The 12,603-nt window shown below is 36.0% G+C and overlaps 1 protein-coding gene across 2 annotated transcripts in view; it reads left to right on the top strand.

Annotated features, from left to right (window-relative positions):
- The window catches only part of CNTN5 (contactin 5), a 1,402,912-nt gene that overhangs the window by 859,703 nt on the left and 530,606 nt on the right, over window positions 1–12,603 (top strand). The gene's annotated exons all lie outside the window — the stretch shown is intronic.

The raw sequence follows: 12,603 nt of genomic DNA, 5'->3' as shown, positions 1-12,603 counted from the left end.
TACACAGAGATATAAGTATATACTTAGCAGCATTTATGAGTAGAAAATAAGAAATAATTCAAATGTCCAACACTAAGAAATCAGTTAAATTAAGGATGACTATGCAGCTATTAACATTATGGTTTGAACAACATTTTCTAAATGTTCTCTAACTTTGTCATTTTTGGATATATCAACAAAACAGTACAAGGCTAATTAACAGAGAGAAGCACTAGTGCTTGATTATTACCAGGCTCTGTGCCAGTCTCTTTTGCATAGCTTATATCAATAATACTGTCAACAAACATTTGAAGTGGATATTATTACTGTCTTCTTTGGAAACAGAAACTCAAGGGGCAGATAAGTATCTTTGACAAGGTCACTCTTCTAATAACTAACCAATTTCATTCATATATCTACTGATTTTAAGTACAATACAATTTGGGATATATTTCAATTATGATTGATAAAAGACTAAACATTTAGAGAAACATTTTGTAAGAACTAAACTACTTGGAAAAATCCTAGAAATTTCAAATTAGGTTGTGGTACCAAACCCAGGCAAACTCATGCCTCATGATTATGCAAATTGTTGCCATGTGGAGCATCATCTCATAGTGCTGGCATTTAATTTTATTTAAGCATGGTGTTTGTTCCTTAAAATGTTTTGTTTTTCAAAGTACTTATAAGTTTTTAAATTTCCATAATATATTCTGTGAAAAAAAATCAAGAGAATTAGGAGACAAGCCACAGCCTCGATGAAAATATTTGCAAAAAGGCACATCTGATAAATGACAGTTATTCAAAATATACAAAGTACTTTTAAAAATCAACGTAAGAACTTCAACAACATGAGTTTAAAATGGCCCCAAAACCTTAACAGACATGTCATCAAAGAAGATGCAGATGACAAATAATTATATGAAAAGATACACCACATCTTATGTCATCACAGAAATGAAAATTAAAACAACAATGAGATACTACTACACACTTATTAGAAGTGTCCAAATCCAGAACACTGAAAACACCAAATTATGCTGAGGATGTGGAGCAACAGGAACTCTCATATCTTGCTGATGGGAATAGAAAATAATACAGCCTCTTTGGAAGACAATTTGGCAGTTTCTTATAAAACTAAACATACTCTTATCATATAGGAGAGATGGATAAGCAGAGTACAGAAGATTTTTAGGGCAGTGAAAATACTCTGAATGATATCATAATGATGGATATATATATATATGGATATATCCTTATACATTTGTCCAAATCTATAGAATGTACAACACCAAGAGTGAACCCTAGCATAAACTATGACTATTGGTGATTATGATGTGTTAATGTAGGTTCATCTTTGGTAAAAATGTGAGTGATGTTCATTCTGTGAGTGATGAATCATTCTGGTGAGTGATGTTGATAATGGGAGAAGGTATGCATGTGGGGGGAAGGGAGGTAGATGAGAAATCTCTGCCTTCTCATTTTGTTGTAAATCGCTCTGAAAAATAAATTCTTTTTAAAAAATCCATTACATTAACTCTAATGTCATACGCATCAGGCAGAGATGTGTTGGGATTTGTCCTCTTTAGGCCTCATTCATTATTTTATAGGATGACACCAAGAGAGAATGCATTGACTGAGTGATTGGAACTATGGGATACTATTGTATTTGGTATAATTTGGTATCACCTCGTGTTCTACTCCTTTGTTCTCTTGTTCCAAATATAAGTTAATGTGGTTCACAATGATACATAGAATACAGCTAAAAAATGTGAATTAAAACATACAAAAATGATGAAAACAGCAAATATTGAGACATAAAATGGAGCCAAGTTTGAGACTAATTCAAAGTGTCTGTATGCCTGGCATCGGTTAGTCCCATTTGTGATAATTAGTTAAAGAAAAAGAAACTCTGATCAGTTACACATTTCCCACTCTTTTAAGGATTAAAATGAATCAGTTACTTGGTAGAAATGCAGCTATTTCTGACGCTAGATTAGACAAATTTTTCTGGAGGGTTCTCATTAACAGTTTAATATTTGATGTAATGGTCAATGACCTGAACATTATTGTTATTGTGTACATAACAATGAGTTTCATCTGCTTCGATAAAGGCAGATGAAACCCAATCATCAACAACAAAATTAGAAGTAATTATCTAAAACTGTGCTCTTCTTTAATCTTTAATATACATACAATCTCTTGAGAGTCTTGTTAAAATACATCCCCTTTCAACAGATCAGGAGGGGAGGGCCGTATAATCTGCATTTATAAAAAGCTTCCAGGTGATGCTTACGCTGCTGGTCCATGAACCATACTTTGAGTGGCGAGGCTCTAGGCTAGGGACCAGTTTGATATAATTTAAGTCCTTTGCTGGTCTAGTTTAATCCATATTTAGAGTATCAGGCAGAATGGATAGTCTGAGTATTTTCCAAGTAATCTTCCATAAGTATTGTTTTCCCATCTGAGCATTTGATAGATCTTGGCTATATGTGACTTTGAGTTTGTTCTCTCTGACAAGAGCCTGACATACGGCTTTTGTCAGGTAATTCCCTTTAGCCTTAATAGAGAGTAAAGCTGGAGTTGACATGCTCTTGTGAAAAATGAGAAAACCAACAGAGCCTGAATAGAAAGTTATCCCACTTCTGCTCAGAGTGAAGCCCAAAACTACCCCAGATAGAGTTAAGATTTTTCTGAGAAACATAAAAGTGTTGTTTGCAGATCAGTTTGGGAAAGCAATTCTACTTCTGTATGTAAAACCTGGAGAAACTCTCCCACACATGCACAAGGAAATATAAAAGTACCTCACTGCAATGTAAGTTTAATAGCAAAAAATTGAAAACAACTCACATGTCCATCAGAAGGGGAATGGATACATAAACTGTGTTTTTCGTTCATTGAAAAATTAAGACTGTTAAAGAGAATAGACCATATCTTTATGAAACAAAATGGATATACTTCAAAATATAATAGTTAGTGAACAAGGAAATTTACAGAATATTACATATGATGTCATTTATGTAAAAAAATAAAAATAAAATATAATATTCATGGATAACTATATATAATACAATTTTTAACATATGAACTTGAGACAACAAGTGGCTATAGCGTTTACCTCTGAGGACAAAGGGAAAAGGAGAGCAGGTAAGTGGTACCAGGATAGGGAAGACAGATGACCTCAACAGTGTGATATTGTTTTTCTTAAAATATAAAATATGAAAATAATATGATGACACCTGTAGTAGGTAGACTATAAAACAGGTCACAGTGATTCCCACCTGCTGGTATTTACAGTGTGATCCCTTTTCTTCCACTGTGGGCTGAAGCTAGTAACCTGCTTCTGGAGAATAGATTCTGACAAAAGTAATGGAATATAACTATATGACTTCCAACATTAGGTTACAAAAGACTCTGGCTTTCATCTGACTTCTGTTCCAAAGGAAAATACTTAATTTGGGCCTGAGTAAACAAATCTTGACTGATTATAGGGACTAGATGCCTAAAAAGAGTACCAACCTGTTGAGATAATCACAAGATAACACAGAAAAATAAAATAGATGAAACTTATAAAGAAAACCTTAAAATCACAATATTGTGAGAAGAATGCTCTGTAGCAAATACAGAGGTATGGTGAGGACATCAACAAAATGAACAAAAGTTATGTTTATTATCTCACAATCTTTGTGGGTCAGGAAGACAGATGTGGTTTAACTTGTCCTCTGGTTCTGTGTCTTTCACAAGGTGAGACTCCTGTTTTATCTCAAGGCTCAAATAGGTACAGATCTACTTGTAAGCTCACTTACCTCACATAATTGTTCACAGGACTCAGTTGCTGAGGGTGGTTGGACTGAGTGTCTCAACTACTCATTGGCTTTGGCCAGAGGTCATTCTCGGGGTCCTCTTTATAGGGTAGCACAAAACATGGTAGCTGATTTCCAACAGCAGGAGCAAGTCAGAGCAAGAGAAGGCAAACAAGGTGGCTACCAGAAAAGTACAACAGTGAGTCACTGAAATTTGGTTGAGGTGAGGAAGTAGAGCCAGGGAAATAAATAAAAATTTTTGAGCTAGACTCAAGAAAGGGAGAAGAGAAACGGAGAGTACCTGAAAGAGAGAATGCTGTTCATTGGAGCTGAGCAATCAGAGAAGTCATCTGATTGTCATTTTTCTTTCAACCTGATATTGTTATTTTGGATAATGACTATGATCACTTCAAATTTTGCCAGTGAAATGTTCCCTATACCAAGAGGTATTATCTAGTTTTAAAAAATTTAGTTGTTAATAGTTACTCTACAGTAGTTGTTTGAATGCAAGCAATGTCATTTAATTGATTTTAAAAATTGACTAAAGTTTAAATTGGAAATTCTCATGGTAATATAGGTTAATTGAAAGCCCTTATGAGTCAGCACCTCAAACAACTGCAAAACATGTCCTAGTTTTGGATTTTGCAATGTAGACAAGGACTATTAACCACTGCTGACACTATACCTGTTCATCCCATTATAAATGAACATCCAATAACTTGGTCTTTGACTTAATCTCTTCTTGTTATTGTGGTTTTAGTGGGAGTAAACTAAGTGTAGGGTGCATTTGATTCTTCCATATGTGATGAGATGGTTAGGTAAGATATTTTATCTTCCTTGCAGAGAGACAGTCAGGATTAAGCGTGATTCTTACTAGAAAGTTTAGGTTTTTACTGGTGAAGCCCATTCTTGGGATTCAGAGACTACAAATGCTACCTCAGGTGGAAAAACAATGTGGTTCTTGAAAGTAGCTGAAGCAAGTTATTTTTCGTGAAGTTTAAGTACATAATTTTGGATATCTTTAATTCCCTCAATGATAAGTACTACCTGCAATTTATGTAGCTCTCTGAGTCTACCCAGCCTTTGGAGTTTCTACCACTGGCTTCTGATGTCTGGAAGAGTCCCGCAACCTACCAGATTTGTTGCCTCACATTCTCAATACCTTTGGCTGAATTTCATTGTTGATGTGGCTTATTTCCAGATTAGACTTGGAACATGAGCAATGGCCTCATGACTCAAAGTGGTCTCTGTGTTGACAATTTTCTGTTGTTTCCTCAAAGTACCCTTTGCTGATAAATTGTCTTGGAGGACCAAATAAAAAATTTAAATGATCTTTTATGAGAATAAGAGTTCCCTCTGGGCAGGGAAAAAGGCATTTCAGTTGGATGATATACTCCTATAAATTAGATGACTCCAGTTTCTCTCAGTTTAAAAACCATCTTTTAATAAAATACTTACCATTTCATGACTATTCATTGAAACTTTGATTTTTTGTTTTATGGTATTCTTAATTTTTAGAGCTATTGTTATTAGCTTCTGTTAGTATGCTTTTCTCTCCAATTTAGCTATATTCCATTTGAGCAAAGACCATCTTGTATATTCCGTACCTTTTTTCTCTTTCAGCACTTAGAGCAGTGAAATCTTAGTTGGAGCTTAACAAATATTGTTTAATTAAGGAGGCATGTACTTGAGGAATTTGAAATCTGAATTTAGGCTAAATTTCTACACCATGACAGAATATTTGCCTGAAGATTTTAAAGCTAAACTGTGTTTATTTTTATTACAAATGAAAAGGAGGGAAAAACAATGTCTTCCATCTGTTGACAAGGTGGCTTTGTGGTTTGACATCTTCTGAATGTTGTATGGGGTCAGTACATTTTGATTATTCTCATAAGTGATAGCATCTCTGAATCAGCTGGCCTTTCTTTTATAGCCACATTAAAAATGATGAAAACATCTATTAGACTGTCAATGTATAGTATGTGCACAACATCATACTACTACCCATGAAACATTCATCACAAAGCTTTTTAATAAATCATGCTCTTCAATTCTTAGGAATCCTTGAAAGTTTTATAATGACAGTTTACACTTGTTTAATTTTCATAAAGAAACATAATTTTAGTGTTAAAAGGCAACTTAAAGAAAGGTTTGGATATTTTCTTTAAGAATTCATCTTATATTCTCACAAACTGTGAAAAGTTTTACTCACATTTTAACTGTGGATGTCATCATAAAATGCAATTTCTAATTAAACATTTCAAAATTTCTGGAAATTATCACATAAAATATATCAATGATCATTAAAAGTGAATTTGGTTTAATTGTATTGGACATGACAGGTTGTTATTTCCTCTAGACCATAATACCGATATGCTTAGTTCACATTACATGAATAAGCTAGATGAGGCCATTAATTAGAGGTAACCAGTAGGTGGAGAGCATTGGGTCTGGCATTAGGCCTAATCTTTGAGAAAAATGGACACAGAAATAATTGTTTAAAAGAGGATTTAAGTCAGAAAGGCAAGTTTAGAACCTAGGTAGACATGGTAATGTCTGGTCATGATTCAGGAAACAATTGAAAACAGTGTTTCAACACCAAGAAGCAAGGCTTCCCTAGGGAACCTGGCTGTAGAAGTCTCAGATAAGGTGATACTTAAAACCCTCCTACAGGAAGAAAGTTAGTATCTGGGTAGCCTTTCAATAAGTGACAGAAATTTCAAAAAGGGTTAGAGGAAATGAGATATCAGCTTGATCTTAAGACAGGACTCTACAAGGGAAACCAATGTCTCCATAAACAAAATGACATACCAGTGCTTCAAAAGCTCCACTGGAAGAAGGGTAGATGGACCCCAGGATCATCATTTCACAGTAGAACTTCGTCCTCCTATTTAGGCATCTCTGATGAAAGACTACTGTCAATACAGTGCTAACTTTAGGCTCTGGTTTATTGCTCTGGTCTGATTCTAAGAAGGGGTTGTACCTCCACTTTAGAGGTGTTTTTAAATTTTGTGGAGTAGTTTTGATTGTCTTAATTTTGATTCAAGGATGCTACTTTAATTTAGAAAGTGGAGGGCTTCCCTGGTGGCACAGTGGTTAAGAATCTGCCTGCCAATGCAGGGGACACGGGTTCGAGCCCTGGTCTGGGAAGATCCCACATGACGCGGAGCAGCTGGGCCCGTGAGCCACAATTACTAAGCCTGCGCCTCTGGAGCCTGTGCTCCGCAACAAGAAAGGCCTCGATAGTGAGAGGCCCGCGCACCACGATGAAGAGTGGCCCCCCCACTTGCCGGAACTAGAGAAAGCCCTCACACAGAAACGAAGACCCAACACAGCCATAAATAAATAAATTAAAAAAAAAAAGACTTACTGCCTGTTAAAAAAAATTTTAAAAATTAAAAAATAAATAATAAAAAAAAGAAAGTGGAGAATAGGAGTGCTAAATGACCTATAATTACAGTACACTTAAATGTCCTTCTAAACTTTCACATTAGTGAAAATTCTCTTTAAAACTTTCTGAGGCAAGAATCTAACTCTGTGCTTTATTATATGCAAGGTATTTTTGGTACATAATGGAAATGTCAATGAAAAACGTGTAAATTACAGCAAGATTATATTTAGTTTTGTTAAGAACTTTAACAGAATTTGTTGACCATTTAGAGAATCACATCACCTAACACCAATAACACTCATAAAATTTGATTAATCTATACTACACTTAGATCAGTTTGCCTTTGTAGCTGCTACATTCATGGGGGTTTTGTCAACAAAAACAAACTTTGATTACTTCTTTATGTCTCCTATTACAATTGTTCTTGAGAATTTACATATTGAATTAAATACTATTTTATAATGTTACTTATTTTTTATTTTATCCCTTCATTAGATTAAAAAATGCATATAGGTAGGTTAGAATATCCATTAATTTAAGAATCATAAGAGGAAAATTATAAAATACTTGTTATTAAAAGAATTTGAGAACTACTAACCTAAAGATGGATGTGTAGCAATTTTTCCTAAATTCTATATTGTTTTTCTGGACATGGTGAGACCAGAAAGGATGGAGTTATTACTAAGGCTCAGGAATAACAGAAGGGAAAAGGAGAAAGAAAAAAAACATATATATGATTTTATGATTTATAAGTATAATTTAAACATTTGCAATTTATGTTACTCTACATAAGTGCCTCCAAACCTAGCCCTTGGCTTGCCCCCATAGGTAATGCCATCTTGCCCAAATAATTCGGATGATCCCACAGCATATTTTGTTTTCCTGATATAAACCTAAGGAAAGCTATCTAGAGAAACTCAGGAGTTACCTTTCTCACATGCCTACCTTACACATTTTAGTTAACTGTCTGAAGATATATTGCTTCCATGGATGCAAACCCCTTGGGAAGGATATATGCTTCCCTTAAAGAATACTGTCACCTACCCAGGTGACTGAGCCTTAACTTGCCATGTGATTTTCCTACAGAGGGCAAGATCAATATCCCATAACACAAAATTGGTTCAAATGCAAAGACTAATAATGCTATACATATACCAAAAAGTGTTTATTTTTCACATCATGAAGCTTTCTGATAGAGCAGGATAGGCTGGTATGAAAATGGCTTGAGCAAGGAATGGGTTGCATTAGTTTTTGTTGTGGTTGGGGAGTGGAGCTGGGGTGAGAGTTCTTATGTGGGCTTGGGTTTTCGTGTTATGAACTTTCCTACCTGAGTCAAGGGAGGGATGCATATCATCTTTCTCTGAGGTGAAGCAAAAGGAAAAAATGTGACTGGTGGGGCTTGAAAGCCATCCACAGTCAAAGATCAAAAATGAAGTCAGACTTGATTACATGACTGTACTGTGCAAGTCAACCACGTAAAAATGCAAAACAAGAAGCATAACATCCATATAATATAAATGTCTAAATAATAACACTGGACCTTCTAGAAAGGTTAACAAAAAAGGATTTAGAAATAGAGACACAGGATGAAAACCCGTTTTCAGAATTTGAGCATGTGAAGAAGGACTGGGACTAAAGGATTAAGTAGAAAACCAGTTATAAAAACTGGAGCACTATAACCTGATATAGCTAGATATGAGGTGGAATGGTTGAATATCTCCTGTCATAGGCCCATGGCCTAAGACTATACTTAACTAAGTAGTAATCCAAAGGCCTGAACTTGGAAAGGAGAATATAAGCAGGATTCTATAATCTAATGATATATACTTCAGTGACCATTGCTTCCTAATCAAATTATATCTTCATTAAAAGCTTCAAAATTATTTTGCTTTTAAATGTAATATTAATCAAGACAAGGTAATTCTGGATGCTATAATAAACAATTTGACACAATAAATGTTCTTTTCTATTCACATCCCATTCCACTTCGTTCTTCAATGAATGGTTCTCCATGTGGAGAGTTTGGGAACCATTTAATATTTTGATATCTATTAGGATCTCACTGGCACTTACTGCTTTTTTACCTTCAGCTAATTTACAGGTGAAGAGAGAGAGAGGGTGGAGGGCCATGCATGATTTTTGTGACGAGTCCTGGATTTCACTCATGTTATTTCAGTCCAGAAGCAAGTCACACTGGAGTCCCAGTCCAATCATAAGAAAGGTTAAAAAGTATTCCAGTGTTCTTAGGAAGAATAAATGGGATTATTGAGCATCTAACCAGTTCCTGTCACACATGAATACACAAAACCTATCAAATATAATTGTGTGCTAATGATGACATAAAAGTTCACTGTAGATGATCATTTTGACATTGAGTATAATTATACGCTTAAAATACTCTTCTTCATTTATTAATTGATTATGATTCAAATCGTTCCAGGTCAGTCTATTGGTTATATTAAAACAAATTTGTTTTTCAATAAATTAAAGTTTAAAGTTAAAAAGTATCATTTTGGTTAATTTCTTATTCTACATAATATTCTATCAGAGGAACATAAGATATTCATGGAACAGCCTTCATATTCTAATCTTAATGGCAATTTCCATAAATTAAGCAAGGTATTATTGATGTGCTAATCAACTCAATTATGATAAAATCTTGAGTAAAGTGTATTTATTTTAGAACAGAATTGAATCAAAAGATGTCTTCATCTAGGACATAAACTTATGTTACTTATTTAAGGCATACTTTATTTTTGAGAATCCTAACAATAAAACAGTAATTTGTTAAGACTTCATACATTACTAGAAGTGATGAAGCTAAAACTGGATTAATATCCTAGAGATTATTAGAATGGAAAGATTATCCTTCCAATTCTAAATGTTTAAGTCTCAATAAAACTTAAATAAAGCATTTTCATTCTCCCAAGTATGATTATTTGTAAATGATATTTTTATACTTTACTTTTCCTGGGACTTTCATAGATTTCATAGTTATGTTTTGTCTTAAACACTTTTTCATATAAGTAACATAGGGAGATAAAAAATAGTTTTTTAATTATCTATTCCTGTGTAAAAATTATCTCAAAACTTAGCAAATTAAAAGAATAATCTTTCATTTTCTCAAAGAGACTGTGGGTCTGGAATCTGTGGGTGGTTTAGGTGGGTGGTTCTGGCTTAAGTTCTCTCATGAGATGAAATGTCAGTCAAGCTGTTGATTGTAGCTGCATTCACCTTTGAAGGACTGACTGAAGGAAGTTCCACTTGAAAACACATTCGTGGTTGTTAGTAGACTGCAGTTTCTTGTTGGTTGTTGGCCAGGCCAGAGATTTCAGTTTGTCTTGTGTGGATCCCTCCATAATCTGAAAAATTGTACTCAGGATATAACAACTGTCTTCCTCTGAGGATGTGACTGACAATAACATTGGAAGAACAGTTTAAAGAACCCATACATGAAATCAAAGTACATATGACAAGATAACAGAAAATGATAAGAAGTAATCCTTAGAGCTCAGGAAACAAATGGAAGAGACAAAGAAAACCATTAAAGAGTTGAAACCCTAATTATTGGTAATATAAAGGCAACTAGAGCTCAGGAGACAAGTAGGAGAGACAAATAAAACCATTAACGAGTTGAAACAATCATTATTGGTAATATAGAAGCAACTGAAAAGATAGGAGCATAGCAAACAAATTAGAAGTCAAACAAATAGGAAAATAATAAAAATATAAAACTTGTTAGAGAGATGATAGAGCAGACATTTTTTTAAAAAAAGCCAACATATGTTTGAGTGGTATGAGGAAAATAAAACAAATGAAGAAGAAATATTCCCAAAAAAGAAAGTTTTGAGGAGGGAAATAAAGATGGTGGAATAAGAATATGTGGAGCTTACCTCCCCCAACAAATACACAAAAAAAATACATCTACGTGTGGAACCCACTGAAAATGAACTGGAAACTAGCAACACTCAGATACAACCAAGGATATAAGAAAGATGCAGATGCAGTTGGGTAGGAAGGGAAGAAAAGCAATTGGGTCAAGACCTGTGCCCCTGGAAGGGACTCAGAGGACAAGGGAGATTACACCGGTATACACCCACCCTGGGGAGTGAGCGGCTCAAGCCACAGACTGGGTGTCCCTGTGCTGAAGTCCCATGCAAAGGAGACAAGCCCCCTTGGCTGGTTGAAAGACCTTTGGATCAGAGAGAATGTCTGGAAAAGCCTGCACTCCACTTGTGAGGTGTGTGCACACTCTAACTAGCCCCCAAGGCAGAGCAGAGAGGGTCCTGCTCTAGTGGCTGCAGGTTTCCCATGACCGACCACCTCGTGGTGCACGCCACAGCCCAAGTCAAGCAAATGCTCTGGCCCCACTCACTCCATGGCACAGTGCAGTGCTGGATCTGGAGCAGCTTGACTGGGGAAAGGACTCTACCATGGGATGCAGAAGCTATCTTGTCTCAGGGCAGAGCCCAGGGAGGGTGGCAACAGCCATAGTAGGCACTTCCTCAGGCAGTGTCCCAAAAGCTGCCTAGATCTCTGACAGTGATTGCTCCACCACAGCTAATCTCCAAACATGTGCTGAGAGTCCATGTGGGTTCTGCCAGCCCTGAGAAGTGACTCCACAACAGTGAGAGGGTGATGGGAGAAACAGAGGCAGGGGGCAATGATTGGCTGTGAGAGACAAAGGGAACTTGCATACAAGGTTGCATCTGAGCAGAGCCACATTCGCCTACACAGGCAGCACATGGACCTCTGTTTGCACGTGGGCCCCACTTGCTTCAGCACTCCCCTCTTCTGGGGCAAAGGTCCTGGTGTGGGGAGAGAGAAAAATACACACTAAGGGAAGAGAGCCACTTAGAGCCCAATCCTCAGGGCTTCTGCGCCAGTAAATTGGGATCAGACCCTACCCCTGACAGTGTGGTGATAGCCACTGATCAGAGAGGAAGTCCTGCCTCATACCCAGTGCCAGCTTTAGCTCCTCCATCTCCAGCCCCACCCCTTACCAAGGTGACAGCTACCAGCACACCTTGAGGAAAGATGTGACTGGCGTCCGCTTCAGATCCAGCCGTCCTACCAAAGGCATTAGGCATACACAGTCTGCGTAGGGAGGTTCCCACATAAGAACACCACTTCAAGACTGTAATTGGTAATTATTTCACCTAAATTCATAGAGACAGAGAAAATTAAGTAAAATGAAAATGTAGAGGAACTATTCTCAATTGAAAGAACAAGAAAATACCCCTGAAAAACAAATAAACAGAAATAATTTACCAGTTAAAGAATTCAAAGTATTGGAAATAAAAATGTTAACTGAATTAGGAAAAATAATTGATCTAACCACTGAACATTTTAACAAGGAACTAGAAAGTATAAAAAAGACCCAATCAAAAATAAATAATTCAGTATATGGAATACAAAACACCTTAGAAG

This window comes from Balaenoptera ricei, chromosome 8, assembly GCF_028023285.1.
Source record: "Balaenoptera ricei isolate mBalRic1 chromosome 8, mBalRic1.hap2, whole genome shotgun sequence".
Taxonomy (NCBI): Eukaryota; Metazoa; Chordata; class Mammalia; order Artiodactyla; family Balaenopteridae; genus Balaenoptera; species Balaenoptera ricei.
Note: the sequence above shows the minus strand (reverse complement) of the source record. Positions and strands in the feature narration are given on the sequence as shown.